This window comes from Sceloporus occidentalis, unplaced genomic scaffold (assembly GCF_023333645.1).
Source record: "Sceloporus occidentalis isolate IW3139 unplaced genomic scaffold, rSceOcc1.0.p SCAF_3, whole genome shotgun sequence".
NCBI classification, from domain to species: Eukaryota; Metazoa; Chordata; class Lepidosauria; order Squamata; family Phrynosomatidae; genus Sceloporus; species Sceloporus occidentalis.
Window position 1 is genome coordinate 222,342,745 of NW_028316983.1, and position 23,451 is coordinate 222,366,195.

Below are 23,451 nucleotides of genomic sequence, written 5' to 3' on the forward strand. Positions count from 1 at the left end.
CCATCTTCTTCACATTTCAGGAACAGAATGCTATTATATCAACATTTCTATAGCCCATATCAGAAGCCAAGCCAAGATTAAAGTTTGTGGCATGAATATTTTGATATAAGCACATGCATGCAGTTTCATACACCTGTCCACAAAACACAATGACATTGTGTCTTTTGAAGCACAGAAATACATTAAATTTCCTGTATGGTTAATTCTAGAGTTTTAAGCACATTGTCCCAGAAACTTCCATGCCAGCAACAACAAGAAAATCCAATGTCAGTAGAACAGTAAATTTGCTCTGGGTTTGAGTCTGAACTTTAAAGGAGCTATCTAAAGTGCTGAGTTTTAGTCCCAAAAAGTCACATTTTAAAGCTCTACAGGAAGGAGGAAGGTGAAGAAACACATAGATATTTGGAATGAGCTGGTATTTATGGATCATCTCAAGATCTGGATAAATCATTTCCTGGTCCACATCCAAAAGATATTTTTAAATGTCCCCACAAATAAAAGTGACAAGTAAGAGCTGCCAGTGGAAATCATTATGTCCCTCCACCACCAAGGATGCAGCAAATAGAAGAGTTCCTATTCTAACTGATTCATATTTTGTATACAAAAAAGAAGAGGCTTCAGTCTGTACAATGGTGCCATGAACCCTACCCAGAAATACCAGCACCTTCAATGTAATTGCATATGTGTTAAGGCAAGCCACAGGATCAGATGACTACAGGGAGACAATTGTTGTCACTAAGAAGTTTATCGCACACCTTTAACCCCCATTATGGGAACTGGCAGGGGACTCTCAGGTCGTGTGTGACCTGGAAAAAACAGATTTTACTGCACAGTGAATTGTCTTCAAAAAGGCCCCGTTCCATCCCCCAGCACCAAGCTGTCCCCATTCAGTGCTGAGGAGCGTTAAATGTTCTGGTCAGAAGTCTTCCGACCAAGGAAAATGGCACCCCTCAGCACTGAATGGGGATGGCTTGGCGCTGGGGGACAGAATGGGGCCCTTCTGAGGATGATTCGCTGTGCGATAAAATCCGTTTTTTCCAGGTCGCACACAGCCCCGAGAGTCCCCTTCCAGTTCCCATAACGGGGGGAAAAAGGTGTGTGATAAACTTCTAAGTCAAGAAACTCTTAGGACATAATACTAGCCCCCTCCCTTGGATTCACATACACACCAAGCTCCACAAAGCTGCATTCAGTAGGATCCATGGTTTATTGTTGCTAATTGCCATCGAGTCAGATTTAATTTGTGGTGACTCTGGGGATGAGAAACTTCCAATACATCCTTTTATTAACAGCTCTGTTGAGATTTTGAAAACTCAGGGCCGTGGCTTCCTTTGCTGAGTCTGTTCATCTGTACTGCTGTCTTCCTTCTTTCCTGCTTTCCTCTTTCCTGAGAATTAGTACTTGTAATTTTCTACTGAATCATGTCATCTCATGATATAGCCTAAGTGTGGCAACTTCAGCTTAGTCATCTTGGCTTCCAGGGAGAGTTCAGAATTAATTTATTCTAGGATCCGCTTATTTGTCTTTTTGGAAGTCCATAGAGCTGTGCTCAAGCACCATATTTCAGATGAGTTTATTTTCTTTCTGTCACCTTTTTTCATAATCCAGTTTCCACAACCGTACAAACAAATCAGAAATACTTTGTTGTGGTTAATCCTGACTTTGGTATTCAATTATACATCTTTACACTTGAGGGTCTTATCCAGTTCTTTTATTGCTATCCTTCCAAGACCTAGACTTTTTTCACTACTGTCTTTATTTTGATGTATGAGTGAGACAAGGTATAGAAAGTTTTTGAATAGTTAATTGTCTTACACACTTATATAAATAATCTATGGTCATTATTTTTGTTTTCTCAGTATTCAACTGTAACCCTGTTTTTGCACTTTCTTCTTTGACTTTCCTCAGTAGTCATTTGACATCTTTGCTATTTCCGCTAGTACTCTCTGTATATATTGTTGATGTTCCTTCCTTTATACCTCCTTCTTATAAATCTAATGGGACTTTTTGTACAATATGTTCTGCAGAAATTAAATAGGTGAGGTGATAAAAGGCAGCCTTGCCTGATCTCCCTGCCCATAGAAAACCATTTTGTTTCTCCATATTCTGTCTTTACAGTAGCCTCTTGTCCTGAATATAGTTTATGCATCAGTACAATCAAATATTGTGGTAGAACCATTTCTTTTAGAGCAAACCATTTTTTCTTGGTCTACACAATCAAAGGCTTTGCTATAATGATAATGATAATAATAATAATAATAATAATAATAGTTTTTATTTATATATATCCCACCTTTCCCTACAAATCGATAAAAAGCACAGGCTGATTTTTTTCCTGAAATTCTCTGGTGTGCTCCATGTTTCTAATATATGTTTAAAATATGACCCCTTGTGCTTCTTCCTTTTCTGAAACTAGCTTGAACATCTGCCATTTCTCATTCCATATATGCTGCATGCTTAGCCTCAGGGGATAGCAATGTCAAACCTCCTCTGAACAAATCTTGGCAAGAAAACCCACCATAGGTTTGCCTTAGGGTCGCCATAAGTTGGAAACAACTTGAAGGCACATAACAACAAACAACAAAATATGCTGAAAGGTTCTCTTGTAGAATCTTGAGCATTACTTTGCATGGAAATCAGTGAAATAGCTTGTCAGTTACTACAACCTCTGCTGTCCCCTTCCTTGGAAACTGAAATATATGTTGAATATTTCCAATCTTTGGGCCATTGTTTTATTTTCCATAATTGCTGGCAGAATTTAGTTAGAATTTAAATACATTCTGTCTCTGTATTTGAAACAGTGTAATTGCTATGCCATTTGTTCCTAGCAATTGATTTGTCCCAAGTACCTAAAAAGTGTTTTCCACTTTGCTTTCTAAAATTGTGGGTTCATCAATAAATGGTTTCTCATTAAATGAATCTGACACCCTTTTACATATTTTATACACTTTTTTAAGTGTATCACTTATATTGTCTTTATTATTATTATTTTGAGCATATAGTTTGTTCCCTGTTGGTAATATTAGTTCCCCCTGCTCTTGGTTTAAATTTTCCTTTGATTCTTGGGTCTTGTGGAAGAGGTCTCTTGTTCTACATTTATTGTTGTGGTCTTCTACTTCTTTGTACTGATTATATTTCCGTCATCTTTTACTTTTGCTTCTTCCTTGTCCGTAACTGCTTGAAAGATCCATTTTACCATTTCCAAGGATTTTCAGGATGTGGGTCTAGTTCTTACTATCACCCCTGCAGATGAGGAAAGGGAGGCATTATATGTGTAAGGCTTCAGGTTGAGAAAGGTAAGTTTTCATTTATGAAAATATCTAATGGATCTGAATTTAACCCCACATCTGTGTACTTGTTTGCATGCAAATGTGAAATATTCTACCCTTGGATTATGGACTCTATTTTAAGATTTAAAAAAAACAATGAATCAGCTGCCTAAATGTCCAACATGCTAAAGAATATCAGCATCCATTTAATCATGCATCTTCAATTGTAATCCAGCATCTATATAAGAAAATATAGCCAGTTCAAAAATATTTAAATCCCACTGATGGTAGGGTATGTGGGTGGAAGCACCAAATTTAGCTTCTGTTTTAATGGAACAACAAAAACAAACAACAACAGCCTGAACCATTCTGTATTGGTACTGTCCTAGCTATTTAGAGCATTAATAAAATAGACAATTAAATATCTACAGTGCTACAATAAAGTTACTCCAATTTTGATATAGCTTTTGACTCAAGAAACTTGTCCATTCTAATGCTTTTGGTCAATAATCCTGGTTACAAGAACAGCCCAGAGAATATATGCCTTATATTATTGCGTATTATTTTTCTAACAGAGTAACATCTATATATTCAGAAAAGAACATAACACTGGTTTAAGTGTTGGACTCTGGAGAGTACAGATCAATTCCCAGCTAAGCCATGAAACCCACTGGGTGACCTTGGGCAAGTCACACTCTCTCAGCCTCGGGCGATGGCAATGCCAAACCTCCTCTGCACAAATTTTGCCAAGAAAACCTCATGAACACCTTAGGATTGTACTATATTGGAAACGACTTGAAGGCATACGATAATAACATCTATATATTCACAAAATAATATAGCATTTTTCTTTAACATTATGCCCATGTTCAGAAGTATTTTTCTCTTTTTTAAAATACATTTTAAAAATATGCCTAGCCTAAGGATGCATCCTGCAAAGAAAGAGTACATATTTAATTTTAATTTTGAGCACTGGTTGGTCTGAATAATAGGTTAGTAAGTATGTAGCATACCACTCGCCATACTGGCAAGAGTAGCAAAACATCCTCTTAGACCTTTCAGCTTTTATGATTTGACCACTTTATATCCTCACCTAAGGCCACCCACTAAAATCCATTTCCTGTCAGATCTTCTCTCTGGGAGAGGATTTTTTGTTTGTATGTTTTTATTACATTTATGCCCTGTCTTTTCATACATATTTTTAATTGCCCGAAGTAGTTTGTGTGTTGCTTTAGAAAGCAATGTTTTCATCGGTTTGTGGTCAGGAAAAAAAGAAAGTAAAATTATCCTTCCATAGACCAAGAGATTATGAAGGGCCAATGCTGGAAATTAGTGCTATCATAATACTTTTTCCATAGGAACAAATGCACAGAACAGAAATGTAAGAAAAGATGCTAGTTACATACAAATTATACAAGTATGTACTTTGCATCTTCTCAGCTCTTGTGTACATATCTTCTAGCAGGGGTATAGGTACATTGAGTAAGGGGACAAAATGAAGGCTCTTCCTCTCCAAATAAAAATTATGCTCTCTTGAAGATGAAATTTGCCTTCAACTCCCCAATCTCTAATACTTGTTGGTGTTTTTAACTGCCCTCAAGTTCTTGACTCATGGCGACCCCATGGATGAGACATCTCCAAGACCCCCTTGTCCCCCACTGCTCTGCCCAGGTCCTGCAGGCTCAGGCCTGTGGCCTTTCTGATTGGGTCCAACCATCTGGCATGAGGTCTTCCTCTCTTTCTACTCCCTCTGTCTTCCCCAGAATTTTCTTTTCTAATGTTTCATGCCTTCTCATGATGCAGACAAATTACAACAACCTCAATTTAGTCATCTTAGCTTCCAAGGAGAGTTCAAGCTTGATCTACTCTAGAATCCATTAGTTTGTCTTCTTGGCCGTAATCCTCAGCACTCTTCTCCAGCATCACATCACAAATGAGTCTATTTTCTTTCTGCCTGCTTTCTTCACTGTCCAGCTCTCACATCCTTACATGGTAATGGAGAATACAACAGCTTGGACAATCCTTCCTTTAATGTTCAGAGTTAAAGCTTTACACTTTAGGATCATGTCCAGTTCTTTCATAGCTGATCTTCTCATTCCTAGCCTCCTCTAATTTCTTGACTGCAGTCTCCATTCTGATTAATGTTTGATCTAAGATATGGAACTCTTCAGCTGTTTTAGTTTTCTCATTCTCTATAATGAATTCTTGTAAATCTCCCACAGTCAATATTTTTGTTTTCTTCATGTTCAGCAGTAAGCCTACCTTCGAATTTTCATCCTAGATCTTCTTCAGTAATAGCTCCAGGTATTCTTTGGTTTTTGTTAGTAGTAGTATGCCATCTGCATATCTTAGGTTGTTAATGTTCCTTCTTCCAATCTTCACTCCTCCTGCCTCTGAATCTAAGCCTGCTCAGCATACAATGTTTTCCGTAAGCAGGTTGAATAGATAGGGTGATAGTATAAGCCTTGCCTGACTTCTTTGCCAATTGGTAATCATTATGTTTCTCTGTACTCAGTTCTGAAGGTAGCCTCTTGTCCTGAGTACAGATTATGCATCAAGACAGTCAAATGTAGTGGTACTCCCATTTCTTTGAAAGCATTCCATAGCTTTTCATGGTCTATGCAGTCAAAGGCTTTGCTGTAGTGAATAAAGCACATACAGATTTTATCTGGGAATTCTCTGGTTCGCTCAGATTGACAAGATGTCATAACCACAAAGGAGGACAAGGCACTGGAAAAAGTAGAGTATTTAAGAAAATGTAGGACATTTTCAAATAAAAATTAAAAACACTAATATAAATGTGAATTTATGCTTCTTAGTCAAGACCAAAATAGAGGACATTTTGACATTCCACCTGGACACAAGGTTGAGATGTAGGACTTGTCCCAGAAAAAGAGGGTGTCTGGTCACCCTGGGTTTGCTCCATTATCAATTGTATGGGTGTTACTTCTTAACCGAAAATTTGGTAGCAGAGGCAGAATAACATGCAGAGAATATGGGTAGGTTCCTACGCTGCAAAAAAGAAGACCAATTTAACATACTTCAGCAAATTTTTACATCCAAAACTAACAATAGGCACATACAAGGGACTGCTTTCTTCTTTCACCAGCTTCCATCTCGCTTATGATTTCCATTTTTGTGGCCAAACTTATAAATCTATGCTTTTTTTTTTAACATGCTAGGCTATCTGATGAGCCAGATCTGTCTGCTCTCCCTTTTTCTCTCTGTTTCACTATTAACACATGCTTGGTGAGGGATTGTAGAGACAGCTACTGTTTATCTTACCTGTTTTAGGCAGAGACACACAGCTAGAGCAGAACACCAATGTTTCCCAGCTGTGTTGTTTAATACAGACACTCTGCTGCAACCTGACACTGAAAGTCTCTGGTGTTTATCACACTGAGGTCTTTGCAGCTTTTTGCAGCTCAGATCTGATGTGACTGTGGGTCCAATGATCCAAATTCACATGATACCATGATATGTTATCACACACGATTCCTTTCTGTGGCGCTTCCGCAGTGATTCCAAAGTGACCCCTCATTTTGGCGACATCATTAAACAAGGGAATTCACAAAAATCGCTTCCAAGCTCACTTCGATTTCACTCAGAATTGGTCTGGTGTGGAATGCAACTTTGCTTCTGCTCTGGTACACCATCACAAGCCCTCAGGTTGCAAATTTTCCATGATGCGGCGTTGCAATTTCCCCCCATTTCCTTTTGGTGATCCTTTCACTTTCAGGGCAACTCATTTTTTTGGAATATATACATATGTGTATGTGTGTGAATGTGAATATACAGATATGTCTGTCTATCTATCTATCTGTCTGTCTGTCTATCTATCTATCTATGTGTTAAAATTGCTGAAATGGAAGGGAAAATAAAAAAGGGGGATGAAGAAGACACAGAAATATTCATGAGGCAAATATTCACACAATCACGCGAAACAGGGAACAAGAACTTGCGCCCCTTTTCACCCCAGAAATGTACAAGGTCACGATGCATTCAAACCCCCACTGAGTGCGCACAAGGTTGCCGATTCAAATTGTATCCACCTGGTATGCACCAGTGTGGTAATACAATTTACACTCACTCTCCTTTGCGTGAATCCACATCAGGTGACTTGCCTTGGATTCGATTCCCCCTCGATTCGGAAGGGCAACAGAAGGGCAACTAGGTGTGATAAAACATTCATGTTATAATGTGAATTCACGTAGCTGAACCAGGAGTCACACCAGATCTGAGCTGCAAAAACCTCCATGTAATAAACACCTATGTTGCGCCAGCCCTCCTTCACCATCCTCTCAATGCAGATTTTGCTAAAAGTCTCTAGCTAGACAAAGAATAAAGAAGAAAAGAGAGGCTGGGAAGCATAAAAAGACTTTGTAAAAAGGAAAGTCATTGTCAGAGGATTTGTTAACTGAGGAACACCTGTATTGTGTGAATTATTTTCACTGTCTCGCTCTCTTCAATGCTAGAATTATGCTGACTGCCTATCCTGCATTTTTTGTTATCGTTCAACAAATGAAATAAGATGACATATCCTCCAACAATTCACAAATGAAAACCAGGAAGCATGTGGCCAAGCAACTTCTGAATGTGATCAAGATGGCAACATTATAATGAATAAAAAGAGACAAGCTAGGAGAGGCTGCAGCAGTTTGCTTTTGCCTATTGGGAAGTGCAAGATTCCACCTCTTTCTCTCCTCTCTCTCATGATGAGTTAATTCATTGCAAACTAATTTTGCCCATTGAACTCAGGGCCTGAACAGACAGGCCAAAATAAAGCTGCTTTGGGCCACTTTGGAAGTGTGCTGTTTAAATGCTGCATGTGTCTTAAGAGGCCAGAAGCTGTGCCAAAGCTTTGGTGCAGCTTCTGGCCTCTTAAGATGTGTGTCATTTAAACAGCATACCTCCAAAGTGACCCAAAGCAGCTTTATTTTCACCTGTCTGTTCGGGCCCTGAGTTTCCAGCAACTGAAACAAGCTGAGGACAAAGAGTGAAAGTGGGAGGGGGGAAAAGAAACATGCATTTTAAGGCAGCTGAAAAAGTGGGACAACAGAGGATTATTTGTGACATTCCCTGCCAAATGTGGGCAACTGTAGAATATAGGACTGAAGGAAAAATTCATTTTGGGGGATAATTTTTATGGGAAGAGTAATAATAATAATAATAATATGATTTATTTGTATACCGCTTTTCCTACGATCAAAGCGGTTTACAGCATACATATGCATATACAAAACAAAGCAAGTAACAAAAAAAAACTCTGCTTCTCTCCCCTCAAGATGGAGGTCGGGGGAGGGCTCTTCAACTTGGCAGGCAGAGGCCTGTTGTTTCTTATTTCTAACCCCTAGGGTAATTCCTAACCCCCTCACTACATCCTTGCCTTCTACATTTTCCAAGTGTGCAGTGTGCAGTGTGTGTGTGTGTGTGTGTATATATATATATATATATATTTCAATTTGGCTTCTGTACTCAGAAATGCTTAAAGCTAGAATTGCTATGACTTTTTTTTCTTATAAGGCGCTTTCTATGTAAGCTTCCTGAAGGTCACACTGATTATTATCTCCACTATAACTGAAGAACCATGTAATTATAGCAAAATGTCACCTGGAAGAGAAATGGCTTCTAGTCAGATATCTCAGCTAGAGATATGCTGCTGAAATTCTCCATTATGGGGATAAAGTTGGGGGCACTGGAGCTGGCGGGGGGTGGTGGAATAGCTTTTCCTTCAGCCCTTTTGTTTTCTTCCCAGCCAATATCATCTGTTTTGGTTCTGCGGTTGAATTCAACAACTGATCCCATATTGCACTTCCTTTTTGGTTGCTATAAGCTTACAATCCACTGTCTCTGATTAGATTTCACACTGAGCAAATTGCAGCATCTTCTTTCAGAGTACTTCAGCATTAGTCAAAAGGATTAACAACACTCAGATCAAAGGATATCTTTTTACAGAGATGCTCCAAACATGCAGAGAGCTACCAGCTTGGTGAGACGACAAAGTATTATACTAGAACGTAAGGATTACAACCTTTTATCCAGACTACAGGTGCTTGCTCTTAAATTTTCATATTGATATAAGCAAATTTATTTTGTGGGTTGGCTTGCAGCATGGATTATCAGCAGCCTGTTTATCTGAAACATGATCTCATATTATACTTAATCCTTCTATGGCAGGAAGAGCTTTTTATGCCAGCAGTTGATAAACTAATCATCCTATACACTCAAGTTTGTGTCAGTTCTACATATATTCAGCAAATTTCTACATCTTTGGCACGTAACTTTACCTAATACATACCTTCTGATTGCCCCAGGTTGGCAGAATGAGCACTCATTAATCACCTGTCATCCCACTTTTTCAGCTGCTTTTAAAATGTCCCAGTTTCTTTCTCTTCCTCCCAGTTTCCTCCTTTTGTTAGGAATGATTGAACTAGGGGAAATTAATTAGCTCAAATTTACGAGAAGCATGTCCTAACAATGCACGCAGCAGATCGTGTCCCTATGTGTATACTAGAGGTCATCTAGTCCAACCTCAAGAAACAGAGACTCCAATGCCAATGAGTTGCAATTAAAATATACACATTTATTAAAGCCACACAACCAAGGGGATCACACACACGCACACACATTCAATGCTAAAGCAAGGGAGGGGAAGAGTTTGGGAGTAAAGGAGAAAGGATAGAGGCACCGTTGAGATATTTACCTTAGGAGTCTTCTCCAAAGCGATGGATGCGAGTGATGGGAGAAGGTAAGACACGGCCACGAGAACAGGGAAAGCAAACTGTGACCGCAGTGGCTATGAGCTGAGTTCCAGCGGGCAAAGCTAACATGAGGCCTGAGAGACAGTGAGCTTTTGGCTTAGCTCAAGTGATTTCAGCAGAGCTTAAGGCTCAAGGATCGCAAGCTTGGAGCAGGCTGCTCAACAAGCAAGGTATCAGCTTTGGAACTCAAAGCTCACAAGCCCTGCTTGGAATCAGGCTTGGAGCTTCTGCTATACAAGCCCAATGAGGGATGAAATCAGGGTCCTTATATACCCCTGAACGTATCCTCAGGCTATGGCTGCCGGGCGAACAAAGGTCTTCATGGCTATCTTTTGTCTAAGCTGAAACTTACACAATGGATACACAAAGAAGAGGTCTGGCACTTTTCAGGGGAAGACAAATATCTAGATGGCAGAGCTGTTAAGTTAATCACTAGCTCATTAGGAGAGAGGCTGCTTCTATTGTCCTCTCATCTTTGGGCAGCCTGCGAAACTTGTAGGGCAACTCCCAAAACTGCTTGCTTAAGGTTTTAAAATGTACCTTTTTTCCTTTGACCAAGCCTAGCAAGCTTGCTGGCTACGTGGTCGGCTCGCTCTTAGGGTAATGGTGGCTTGCGATGGGGTCAGTCAGGGGTCATGATTTTTGATCGCTTGACACCCAAAATTTATATAAAACCAAACTTGGTAACACTTTGCCCTCATCTTACAGCCATTGCTGCAGAGTTCAAAATGCAAACATTAAAAATGCAGTTTGCATGAACCCTGCACCCATCTATCACAGCAGGCTCTACAGAAGAAAATCATATTGGTGCCAAGTAAAGAGACTGTACATTACCATATACTGGAGGCTTTCATGCTGTCCTCCAGAGAAACCCACATTTTTTGAAGATTTCTAAGGTTTTCTCCATGAGAAGATAAGTAAGGGTACAAAAACATCCAGTGAAATGAAATCTTATAGTTTCTTCCTTGCTGTCCTTCCATCGGCAGGTGAAGACTTTTTTTTTATTGCAGACAGGCCTTTAGAACTGCACATTTTTAATAAAAGGATTTTAAGAGGGTATTGTATTGTTTTCAACTGTAGTGTTTTTTATTATCTTAAGTTTATGTTTTAACATAAATGGTTTAGTTCTACTTTACTGTTGACTTTTTGTATGTTTTAAAATATACTGCAACAACTTTAATTTCTAGGCTGCCTTGAGTCTCAATTTGAAGAAGAAAGATTGGATATGAGATAATAACAACAACACAGTGTGGAGACATAAGGCATAGTGGGTGAGAGAAAGAGAGGCAGTACAGGTTAAGTCTCCCTTATCCAGAACACTTGAGACCAGAAACATTGTGGATTTTGGAGTTTTTCAGATTTTGGAATATCTTGGAGATAAATTCACTAAACACTAAATTCATTTATGTTTCATATACCAGTATATCTTATGCACATAGCCTGAGGGTAATATTACACACAATATTTCTAATAAATGTCTGCATGAAACAAAGCTTTTGTAAACTGAAGCATCAGAAAGCAAAAGTGTCACTATCTCAGCCACCCATGTGGACAATTTTGGATTTGGGATTTATTTTCAGACTTTGGAATTTTGTATAAGGAAAATTTTCCTGTCAAGATATACTTCAGGGTCCTAGACATATTCTCACTTCAGAGCCAGCATGGTATAATGGTTTGAGTGATGGGCCAGGACTCCAAGAGACCAGGATTTGGATCCCAGTGTGATTTTGGGCAAGTCACTCTATCTCAGCCTCAGAAAAAGGCAATGGCAATCCTCTTCTAAACATATCTTGACAGGAAAATCCCATTATAATGTCAGCATATAGTTGCCCTCAGTCAGAAATGCCTTGTAGGCAGAGAACAACAATAAGAGGGTGACTTAACGGGCCTGCTCATTGCCCTGTGTGAATAATATAGAGAAGAAATAGCTGGGTAGAACCGTGCTCCACTGTCTAGAAAGGGGACATCATGACCTCTTTGTTTGCCTTTTTTTATAGCTCTCCACAAAGGCAGAAGTGAACACTGTCTATTGAACACAACAAAGAAGTACAGAAATCAGGCAGAAAGTTTATGTCCTTCCTAGTGTTTTCAAATGTATGTAAAATGTAATGATCATATATGATAAATCAGATGCAAATATGCAAAGGTGTAATTGTGTTATCTAGGATGTAATTAACTTTTTCATCTGGTAATATGATTATATTTAATTCTTTAAAACAGGTATTTCTTTTTTTTTAAAAAAAACTGGCCAGAATCCAGCATCTTACAAATGCATAAGTTAGCTATCAAAAGCAATTGGACATTTTGTCTGAAGTACAATGTCCACACTTAGTTCAAGGTTGCAAAAACAGAATTGTGCAGTGTGAATACGATCCACACAAGAGACACATGAACATGAGATGCACATTTCTTTGGCCATTTGGTTGTGCATTCAGTTGCATGGCATTGCTATTAAACACCAGGGTTACATAATAGAAACAGTGCATTACTCCCCATGCAGAGATTGACACTATACAACCTATATTATCTCAGCCTGTATTTCCACAAAGTGGTGATATCCATATAATAGGTCACTGCACATGTTAACATTCGAAGCTGTTGACTCTAATATCAGTGGGGCAATGAATCCACTTTGGGGATTAGCCTGATTTTTAAAGGAACTATACAAGATGTGCAAAGACATAGCCGTGTTGGTCTGGAAAATCAGTATGCAAAGGGATCTTGTGGTACCTTTGAGACTAACTGAAAAAAGAAGCTGGTAGCATGTGCTGTTGTAAACTTGAGTCTACTTCCTCAGATGCAAGAGTGCAGTGAAGGGTCCAGGAACAGACTGAGGAATTAGACTCAAGTCTACAAAAGCTCGTGCTACAAGATACCTTTGTATACAAGATGCTGCATCTATGTGGATAATAATTCAGCACCATGAAAAGCTATACCTTGAACTAGAGTGGTTTTGCCATCCCACTGCCATCAGACCATATGTAGGTCTTGAAAGAGTAGTACAAGGGCAATCTGTACTTGGAAGGAGACATGCTTCTCTGGCATTCTTTCCCCATAAGGCAGACTCATTTCAGGAAATACTGGTTTAATTTAAACTGACCTCAAGAATGGGAATAAAAAGTATTTGTAAGTGCTGGGAATTCCCTGGGGATACCTCAGAATGGAGAAAACATCATGTAGATATCCAACAACAACAGCAACAACAACAACAATAATAATAATAGGAAAAGACAGGAACAAAACCTTTGTAGTTTCCCCAGTATGTCCAGATGAGTCATAAGATTGATATCAAGCCAACATCTTTAGGTTCAATTAGTGGAGAGGCACACAGAGAACTCTGTGGCACTCCACTTGAGACTTCCTTCCAGTCTGAAGAACAGCCACTGATGCAACTCTTTCAGCACTGTTTTCCAACCAATTATTGAGCCATCTGATGCTTTTTCTATCTATTCCATATTTCTATAATCAAAATATCATGGGGGACCTTATCAAATGCTTTGCTAAAATCTAGATAACTGTCATCCACTGCATTCCCTCCATCTACTAAACTAGTGACTCAATAAAAAAAAAAGATATGAGGTTACGTCAGGAATAAACTCTTCTAGAACATGGCCACATAGCCTGAAAAACCCACAAAAACTATAGATAGTATGGCAGGATTTCTTCTTCAAAAACCCATGCTGGCACCTACTAATCACTGCAATGTCATCAAGATTCTTGCAGACAAACTCTTGTATGAGACATTATAATATTTTTCCTGGTTTTATGGTCAGCTGACTGGCCTGTAGTTTCCTTGATCTCCTCTTTTGCCTTTTTTAAAGAGAAGGACAACATTTGCCCTTCTCCAGTCCTCTGGCAACTGTCCCGTTCTCCATGATTTCTCAAAATACCATTTCTCCAAGATTTCCCATCATCAACATTCTGAACAAGATGCTCTCAGAGTTAGGTATTAGCCCAAATAATGTGAGAGTATGCATTATATTTTCCTGGCACAATCATGCTGTTTACAAATAGCTATTACAAAAGCCTCTGCTTACAGCTTAATTTATTTATTTTAAACGTGACTCACCAATAACAACAGAAGTATTAAACAAGAAGGGCCTCCCATTACTTTTTTGGATGACCACGTAAATGGTTGTAAGGCCCAGGCAATGCATAAATAAGAAGAAACAGAACTGAAGTGCTTTATGTTGAGAAAAAGTTGCTATCTTTTCATATTTGCTGCTGTGAAACAAAATGAATATAATTACACTTATTTGCTCACTCTTCAGGTGATAACGCCTACTTGAAAAACAGCCTCAGAACATTATCTGTGAACTCTATTATGGAAACAAACAGGAATTGCTAAGGAACTGCTAGCATTTCCTATTTCCAAAGAGTGAGCAAGCTGAAGTAATGTCTTAGATGCATTCAGAGAGCAAAAGAGATTATTCCCTTCCCTCCAGACAAAGGTCCAGTGCCCAATTTACACGCAAGCTAAATAAATTATAATTTAGAGTTTTAGATTATGAGGGGTCCCTAAACAACCACATAAAAATCATAACAACATGCACAGAAATGCAATAAACTGATGATTCTATGGGTCCTCTTAAGCATGAAAAGCTTACAGTTTGCTCAGCCTGTCTTGTCCTCCATAAGTGCAATTTTTTCATAAAATGCCAGAAAACAGGCAGGTTTCTCTCACACTTTGGCTACTTGCAATGATGAAGAGGGTCAGTCTGAATAAAAGTCTGAGGTATGTGTGTGTACACACACATGCAGAAACTAGCCAAATTACATACTTGGTTCACCAAATAAATCCCCTAACACTGAGTTCTATGAATCAAACTACAGTCGGCCCTTCTTATACACAGATTTTTTTATACAGAGATTCAAGCATCCACGGTTTGAAAATGTTCAAATAAAGTATATATTTCAAATATCAAACCTTGATTTTCCATTTTTTATAAGGGACACCATTTTGCTGTGTCATTATATTTAATGGGACTTGAGCATCCACAGATTTTGTTATCCATGGGGGATCTTGGAACCAAACCCCAGAGTATAACAAGGGTCCACTGTACCATACTCTCAAAGTGTCCTGGTTTGACCAGGAGAATCCCAGTGAATCTGCCACTTTCTCAGCTGCTTTTAAAATCCCCTAGCTTCTCTTTACTCCTCCCATTTCCACCTTCATCATCAGCTTACTTCAAGTTGGACAAACTGAGTTCAAAGTACAAAAGGTATTTGCATTCAACTCAGCAGGAGGGAGAGGAAAGGAGGGGAGGATGCTTGCCCTTCCAAATAGGCTCATTTGGGTTTTTATCTTTCTTCAGACTTTTCTTAACATAGTACATAAAGTCCAGGAATTCAGTGCTTAAAATAGTAATTTTGTGTGTGCTTCCTCATTAATAACATTCCTCCTTGTGCTGCCTGGGCACAACCTTTTGATATGTGTCCCTGTTTTCATCTGTGAAATTCGGAGCACACGAAGTGCATGATACAGTACATATTTAGCATACAACTATGCATCCTTTTTTTTCCAAAAATCTAGACTAAGTTAGTTTTATGCTCTGTGGACCCTATAGGGGCTGTATAGACTGCCAAAAATGCCCCCCCCCCAAAAAAAAAAGCCCAGAAGTTACTTGAAGTCTAATTCTGGTTTTGAATTACTGATATTATTCTATTAAATGGGGAAGTGGAGGCATTGTAACAAATTTGCAGAATGATTGGATGCTCTTCAGGGTTTCCAGGAGAAGAAATTTGCCTTTTGAAGGTCTAGAAAAAAGATGGTTCATGGAGTCTGGAGGGGGGTGAAGCCTACAAAAACAGGGGTGAGGTTCATATACAACCATGTGGGTGAATTTGCCCACCTCTGTTCTAGAAGAAGCCTGCAAAATCCTGACCTAGGACCTTATCGGACACATTTTTCTCCGTTATGGGCACAGGAAGGGGACATTCAGGGCTGCGCAAGGCTGAGAAAAAACACATTTTACTACACACCAAAGTATCCTCAAAATGGCCCCATTCAGGTGCCCGGCGCCAAGCTGTTCCCATTCAGTGCTGAGACGCGTCCTTTGGCTTGAATGGAAGTCTTCTGACCAAGACAAAGGACACACCTCAGTCCTGGATGGGAACGGCTTGGTGCTGGGTGCCGGAATGGAGCCATTTTGAGGACACTTCTTGTGCCCATAACAGGGGGAAAATGTGTCCGATAAGGTCCTTAGATCCAGACTGACACACAGGTGGGAAAGATTTAAACCTCCATCCATATTATCTATGCCCCAGGCAGCATGGCCAAGAATTGGGGATGATAGTAAATGTATTCAGGAACACCTGGAGTTTGCCAGGTTTGAAAAGGGGCAATTGAAAGACACTGTTCAAGAAGAATTTATGGCTTTTTATAGCAGTGTTCCCTTCACACTGAACAGGAAGCAATGAGGGAGAAGGTACACAGCAAAAAACATACAATTAATGTTAGAAGGGACCTTTGATGATTACAAGTGGAACAAGCATCTTGGCTGTAGGGAAAGACACTGCTGGGTATGGTGTCATATTAAGTTCTAGATGAAACTTTTGCTTTTACACTGTTTCCATCTGATTGAGGAAAAAGATGATTTCAGCAGTCCTTTAGGATTCAAATGTGAAAAAAGTCGTTTTCACATACAAAAGACAAGACCTTTGAAATCTTCCGTTTAACAGAACTACCACTTTGGAGGGTCAATCTTCTCTTTTACTAAACAGTTTAGGACAGTAGTGGGTAATTGTAGCCCTCCAGGTGTTCTTTGCTTCAATGTCCATCAGCCTTAGCCCAGTTTTCAGAATTGCAGTCCAAAAAATCTTGAGGGCATCAATTGCTCATCCTCATTTTAGGCTGTTTGTGTAGATTTCTTATGCAATTGCGGTAAACATCCTTGAAAGTCACACATATTATTTATTTATTTATTTATTTATTTAGTGCTGTAGATTTACACAGCCAATAGCATACATTCTACAAAACACATATAAAACAATAGATAATAATACAAGATAGAATTTGATAAAATAAGGAGGCAACAGATAAAGAACATCAAGTATCAAATAAAATAAAATATCAGATAACAATCAGATAAACTGTCACACAATACCTGGGAATGCTTCCCTGAACAATATAGTCTTCAAATCAGTTTTGAAACTGGTTAAAGAAGTGATGACCCTTCCTTGGGGGGGAAAGGAGGTTCCAGGATTGAAGGGCAGCAAGTGAGAAGGGACCGGGCAGTGGAAATCCTAGGCTGGGACTGCAGACCTTGACTACCAGAACAGAGGGTACGAGTGGGAGTGTGGGGAGAAAAAGTTCAGATAAGTAAGAAGGGGCCAGCCCATGCAGAGCAGAGCTTTAAAAGTTAACAACAGAAGCATTTTCTGTTTTTCAACAATATTTTGAACATCTCCAAGAAAAGATTTTCCTGTGAATCTTGCAATTCCCACAGAAATCGTGTGCCTTCTGTGTCCAGATCTAAGAGGATGCCAACATTACTGACACCAATAAATATTATTAGTGGATTTTAAATTACACCTGATGTCCCGCTCTGCAATACAACCATATCTGGAACAACATTACTGTACACAATTTGAAAAAAATTACAAATTAAAAAATAAATGGCTGACCCTTAAGTTGAACTGCAAATGCTCCCAAGCATGATAGTTACATTCCAATGTCAGTCTTCTGAAAAGAGCAATCAGATTTACCTATTTTTGCCTAAACGCCACTTTTTTGAAAGGATCTTTTAAAAGAATAATGAATTACTTGTTTCTTTGTCCCTTTAACAGTGGTGTATTATTTACTTCATTTATATGTTGTTTTTCTCCCTGAGAGGGTACCAAAGCAGTTCACAAAAGGAATAAGTTAAAAACAATAAAATATATAATATAATTAAAATAATCCCATTTAAAAAAGAAACCAAACATTTTAAAACAATTGTTTTTGTTGTGTGCTTTCATATGTCTTTTATGACATATGGTGACCCTATCATGGGGTTTTCTTGGCAAGTTTCTTCAGATGGGATTTGCTATTGCTATTCTCTGAGGTTGAGAGTGTGTGGCTTGCCCAAAGTCGCCCATTAGGTTTACATGGCCCAACTGGGATTCAAACCCTGGTCTCCAGAGTCATAGCCCAGTACTCAAATCACTAAACCACACTGGCTTTCATTTTAAATCATACAAAAGTTAAAAAATAAAGCACACACACACCCCTTTTGTATCTCCTTTCTTGTGTATTGGGGTGTATATTGATACAGGCCCATATTAAAGCTTTTTTGCTCTTGTACTTTTGCTGATCTTTACATTTTTCTTTAGTTTATACTGTTGTCGTTTTTAAAGGTTTGCATATAATGGATTATTTTGTTCTGAAATGTGTATGATTTTAGCTTTGCCTTAAATAATGGTACTTTACTCTGCCTCTCAAAAAAAATTATCCAAACTTTAAAACACACACACACACACAATATCTCCATTAGGAACTGGAGAAGGGATGGAAGAGGGTGGGCTCCACTCCAGCTGAAAATCTTTCTAAAGGTACAATTTCTACAGGAGGGGAGAATCTCTCATCATTGGTATTCATCATACACACACACACACACACTTGGTGCTTTTACTTTCTGCATGATGCCTGAAATTCCCCACACTTTTCACATCAGTGAATGGAGGAAGGGGATTTTGCATCTCTATGGCAACAAAAAATGAACATATCCTCCATCGATGCAAAATTACATTATTCTAGCACAATGACTTTTGGTATAATAAACTTACACCAACAGACTTGAGATCTTTGATTGCCAGAAGAAATAAAAGGGAATGTACTGTTGAACTTCAGGGCAATAATCCAATTACATAAAGAGTAGAGTTTTGCTGCCTTAAACATTTCTGCATTCTTCTGCCTATGGGCATAAAAGTCCAAATCCTTTTGAAAATGTTATTCTACTATTCAAAAATGTTAATGACAGCAGGGGAGGTGGGATTCTCCTTAATCTCTTCATCTTTCTTTCAAGGACAAGGCATGAAATGTTCCTTTTCATACATTTTGAATAACCAAGGTATAATTTATAGGTCCAGATTAGACATACTACATAGCATGGGTGGACAGAAGGAAGATTGAAATCTATTTGTTGATCCCTGAAGGATTAGTAGTAAATGACTGAGAGTTTCTCCATCTTTTATTTCTCTAACAATAACAACTAGAAATCTTTCTAGCACACCTACCCGATAGTAGAATGGTTGCTGGAAAAGAATGTGGAAAGGGGGAATAGGATAGCCAGGTGCAAATAAGGGCAGACTAGAGGAACAGATTTAAAAAGACAGCGATTGTTATAAAAGTTACAACTGTTGAAATTCTCTCTTTTGCATTCTCATTAAAGGAACCTTAACTGGTTTTACATCTATAACTTCAAGAAAAAGGACCACAAATAAGAATGCTTTAAATAGATATAAGTCAACATACACAGGTCATCAGATTCATAGAGTTGGAAGAAACCCACTCACCCCAGTCCCTCAGTGCAGAAAATCTAGCTAGAGCATCCCCAGTAGGTAACTGTCTAGCCTATTTTTGAAGATGTCCAAAGAAAGAGACCCCACCTCTCTAGACAATTTGTTCCATTGTCCAACAGTTCTTATTGTAAAGAAGTTCCTTCTAATGTTCAATCAGAATTTACCCTTCTGTAATTTAAAAACCATTAGAGCTGGTCCTGCCCTCTGAAGCAGCAGAGAACAAATCTGTGCCAACCTCTATATTCCCACTATAGGCATGAATATAATCAACAATATCAAAACGTGATTCCAAAATTCATGCCAATAAAACATCAAAAGTGCAGAAAACAAAAAAATAGATTATAGGTTATAAGACATATAAAAAAACCTGTTGCACAATTATATAGATATTTTCACCAACATGCATCCACTGCTGGAATGTGCATGTGTATGCATATTCATTGCCAGCATTCCTTCTTGATTTGGAAGACACAACCAGATAGAACATGAGAGAACTGCAGTCAGGATCTGCTTTATATTTGTTATATTAGATGAAGACCATTGGATAAATCAAACATTACTCTCAACTGGAACAGAGCAGCTGGCATGAATGGAACTTGTTGCAACATTAGATTTAGTTCCATAGCATTGAGAGAAGCATTTAGTTTACTTTAGCTTATTGTTTTATTTTGTTTCCCCATTTAAAACCCACACCTCCAAACCTGCTATTTGCTCACAAAGAGGCAGTTTATACATCCCTTTACCTCAGGAGAGGACTGAAACCCACTCTACCCCAAGATACACCTACTTTTCACTATGGGTGGAGGAGGTGGAGATGAAGTACAAGACTGCTGGGGCTGCCAGACAGAATACTGGATGGGGCTCCTGTAACTTTAATCCTTTACAGATCCTGGAGCAGAAGGAGGTACCATTACCATAAAACTCCATGAAGCAGGGTGAATGTACTTGCCATCCCTCATGTTCCAAATCCCTCAGCTCTATTTCTGAGGGCTACTCATGCCCCCTACCTCCACTGGCAAGACAACAGCCATGTTGAGAGCTGCAACTGAAAGTTGGGAGTTGGAAAGTGACAGAGGACCAGTACTTTCATCCTGCTTGACAGAGCATTAAAAATGTTCTTGTCCTCCAAGATTTGTTCAGGATTAAAGTTAGAGGAGCCCCATCCCCTATCCAATCTGACAACCCTGAAGAATCTCCACTGTTATCTCTGATCAGTGATAACAGGAATACAATGACCCCTCCAGATTCACTGGAGGTAGGGACACAGGACCCCCATGAAACTGAAAAAACGGCAGATAAAAACATCACTATTTTTTTTTACCTGAGAGAAACCTCTCTAGGAATCTCTATGTCCTCCAGAGCAACTCTGTGGTCAACATCCACCAGAGGTTGACCATAGAATTGTGCTGGAGAACCTACAAATGCCTAGAGAAATGTTCTCTTATGAATCCAAGACAACCTCTGGAAGATGTTGGTCACAGAATTACAGTGGAAGATCTAGAGATTCCTAGAGAGAATATATTAATGAAATCCACAAAATCCACAAATTACCAAATCCACAAAAGTCAAAGCCACAAATCGGGGGGAGAGTGGACTGTATGCGCTGCCTTGCTACCCAATCAGAAGAGAGATTGATGTGCAAACGGCAGGTGTGAGCTCTTTATACCTCCTCTCTTGCCTGTACGGAGAATAGGAAGGGCCCAAGGTTGCTTCTTTTCTCTTGATGCTTCCAACTTACCAAGCACTCTTTGAATGATCCTTGCTCTTCCTACCACTTGCCCACTTGGAAAGGAGTGAAGCCAAATTTCCAGCTGAAACTCCAAATGGAAATGCTATACTTGGACCTTTGGCCAGTGATGGCCTTAATAGCATCTGCTATCTGGCCATGCCACCTGACATTGTCTAACCCACCTAGGACTGCCAGAAGATAGTGGAATCCAGCACTCCACCGTGACCTGATTCCCCACCCCTGCTTTCACCATGATACTACACTGCTATTCCTTAACAAACTCTCAAAAAATGACCCAGATGAAACACGTACTTTGCACGTAGCTCATTGTACATTACAGCCTATTAATCCATTAGCACTATTTGCATAAAAAGTATTGGGAAGGCATTTAATCAGTTCCAGTACATCTGCCCACACATTGGATCCTTCTCTGGCTTTGGAATGCTTGAAGTCCAATTTATTTTTAAATACTAATATTATGAGCACATTATATAGGAATAACTGGCAGAACTCCTTCAAGCAAAGCCATTTAAACATTTTGAGCCAGTTATTTCTGTAAATGAAAGAATTCACTTATTTTGGAGCTGCCACTCTGCTGCAGGTCAGAATGCTTCAGGTCAAAACGATGTAGAATATTCATTAATCTGTCAGGTGTTCACCAAGCCAATACCTGGAAATCCATAATGCTCTATTAATGTGCATTTAAGATAAGAAAAGAAAGTAAGAAGAAACAAAAATAAGGTATCAGGAAGCCCAGTTTTAAAAAAAATTCCAGGAGAAATTCAACTGTAGCCTCTTTGGATTAGCAACTCAAAACCTTATTCAGATGACATATTATTTGACTCCCCTTGAGGCACAAAGGAATCCCAGAGGCTGTACTCATTTACTTTGACAGTTGTTGTTTTCTTCCTCCTCTGATGTAAATAACTCTTTCTCAGACCCAATTTGTACAGGAGAAACAAGCACTGATCTACAAAGATATCAAATGGTTGTGGAACTGGTAGCTTGAGATATCGGAGAATCATGACTAGTTCTAAAGGTAGGCATGGTCAGGTACCTCATGAGGGCCTGGGGGCATCATCAGTTCTGTCAAATCTACCTGTCAATCATCTCCTCTACTGAGTCCATCCACCTTGGTACCAGCAGAGCTGCAGTGGTAGAGTTAGAGGAGTACAATGCCATCTGAAACTGAGTAAATATACATATATAATAAATAATAATAATAATAAATTTTATTTGTGTTTCCCTGCCTCTCCCATAGGATCAAAGCGGGGTTACAGACTAACTAAAAAACCATTACAAACAACAACATCATAATAAAATCCAATAATACAAAAGCTCTAAAAACAATCATGCAACATACATATCCAGGGTAGGCAAAGAATCGATGGTATCAAAAATTACACACTTCATTCTTCAGGGGGGAAGGCTTGACAAAAGAGGAAGGTTTTAAGACTCTTTTTAAATGATTCCAGGGGGGGTTATAAGACGGAGCTCATCGGGAAGACTATTCCAGATCCTTGGGGCAACAAATGAAAAGGCCATCTGGGATGTAACAACATACTTGGAAGCTGGTATTTCCAACAGATTCTTCCCGGATGTTCTAAGTGTGTGGGGCAGATTATATGGGGAGATGCGGTCCCTCAATTAACTTGGGCCCAAGCCATATAGGGCTTTATAGGTAATAACCAACACCTTGTACTGTGCTCGGAAGCAAATAGGCAGCCAATGAAGATCTTTCAAAATAGGTGTTATATGGTCAAACCTAGACGCACCGGTGACCAATCTGCCTGCCATATTTTGTACCAATTGAAGCTTCCGGGCTTGGTACAAGGGTAGCCCCATGTAGAGCTCATTACAGAAATCTAAGCAAGAGGTTACCAGAGCATGTACCACCGTTTCAAGGTCCCTTTGGCCGAGGTAGGGTCGCAGTTGGCGTATCAACCGAAGTTGATAGCAAGCACTTCTGACCATCACATCCACTTGAGATGTCAACTGCAGGGACGAGTCCAGAAGTACTCCTAAACTGCGAACTTCATCCTTCAGGGGAAGTGTGACCCCATTCAGGACAGGTGGATAAATTTTCTTCCCTGGGCCTGGGGAACCTATCACCAGTACTTCCGTTTTCTCTGGATTCAGACTGAGTCTGTTTTCCCTCATCCAGCCCATTACCGACTCCAGGCAGGCATTC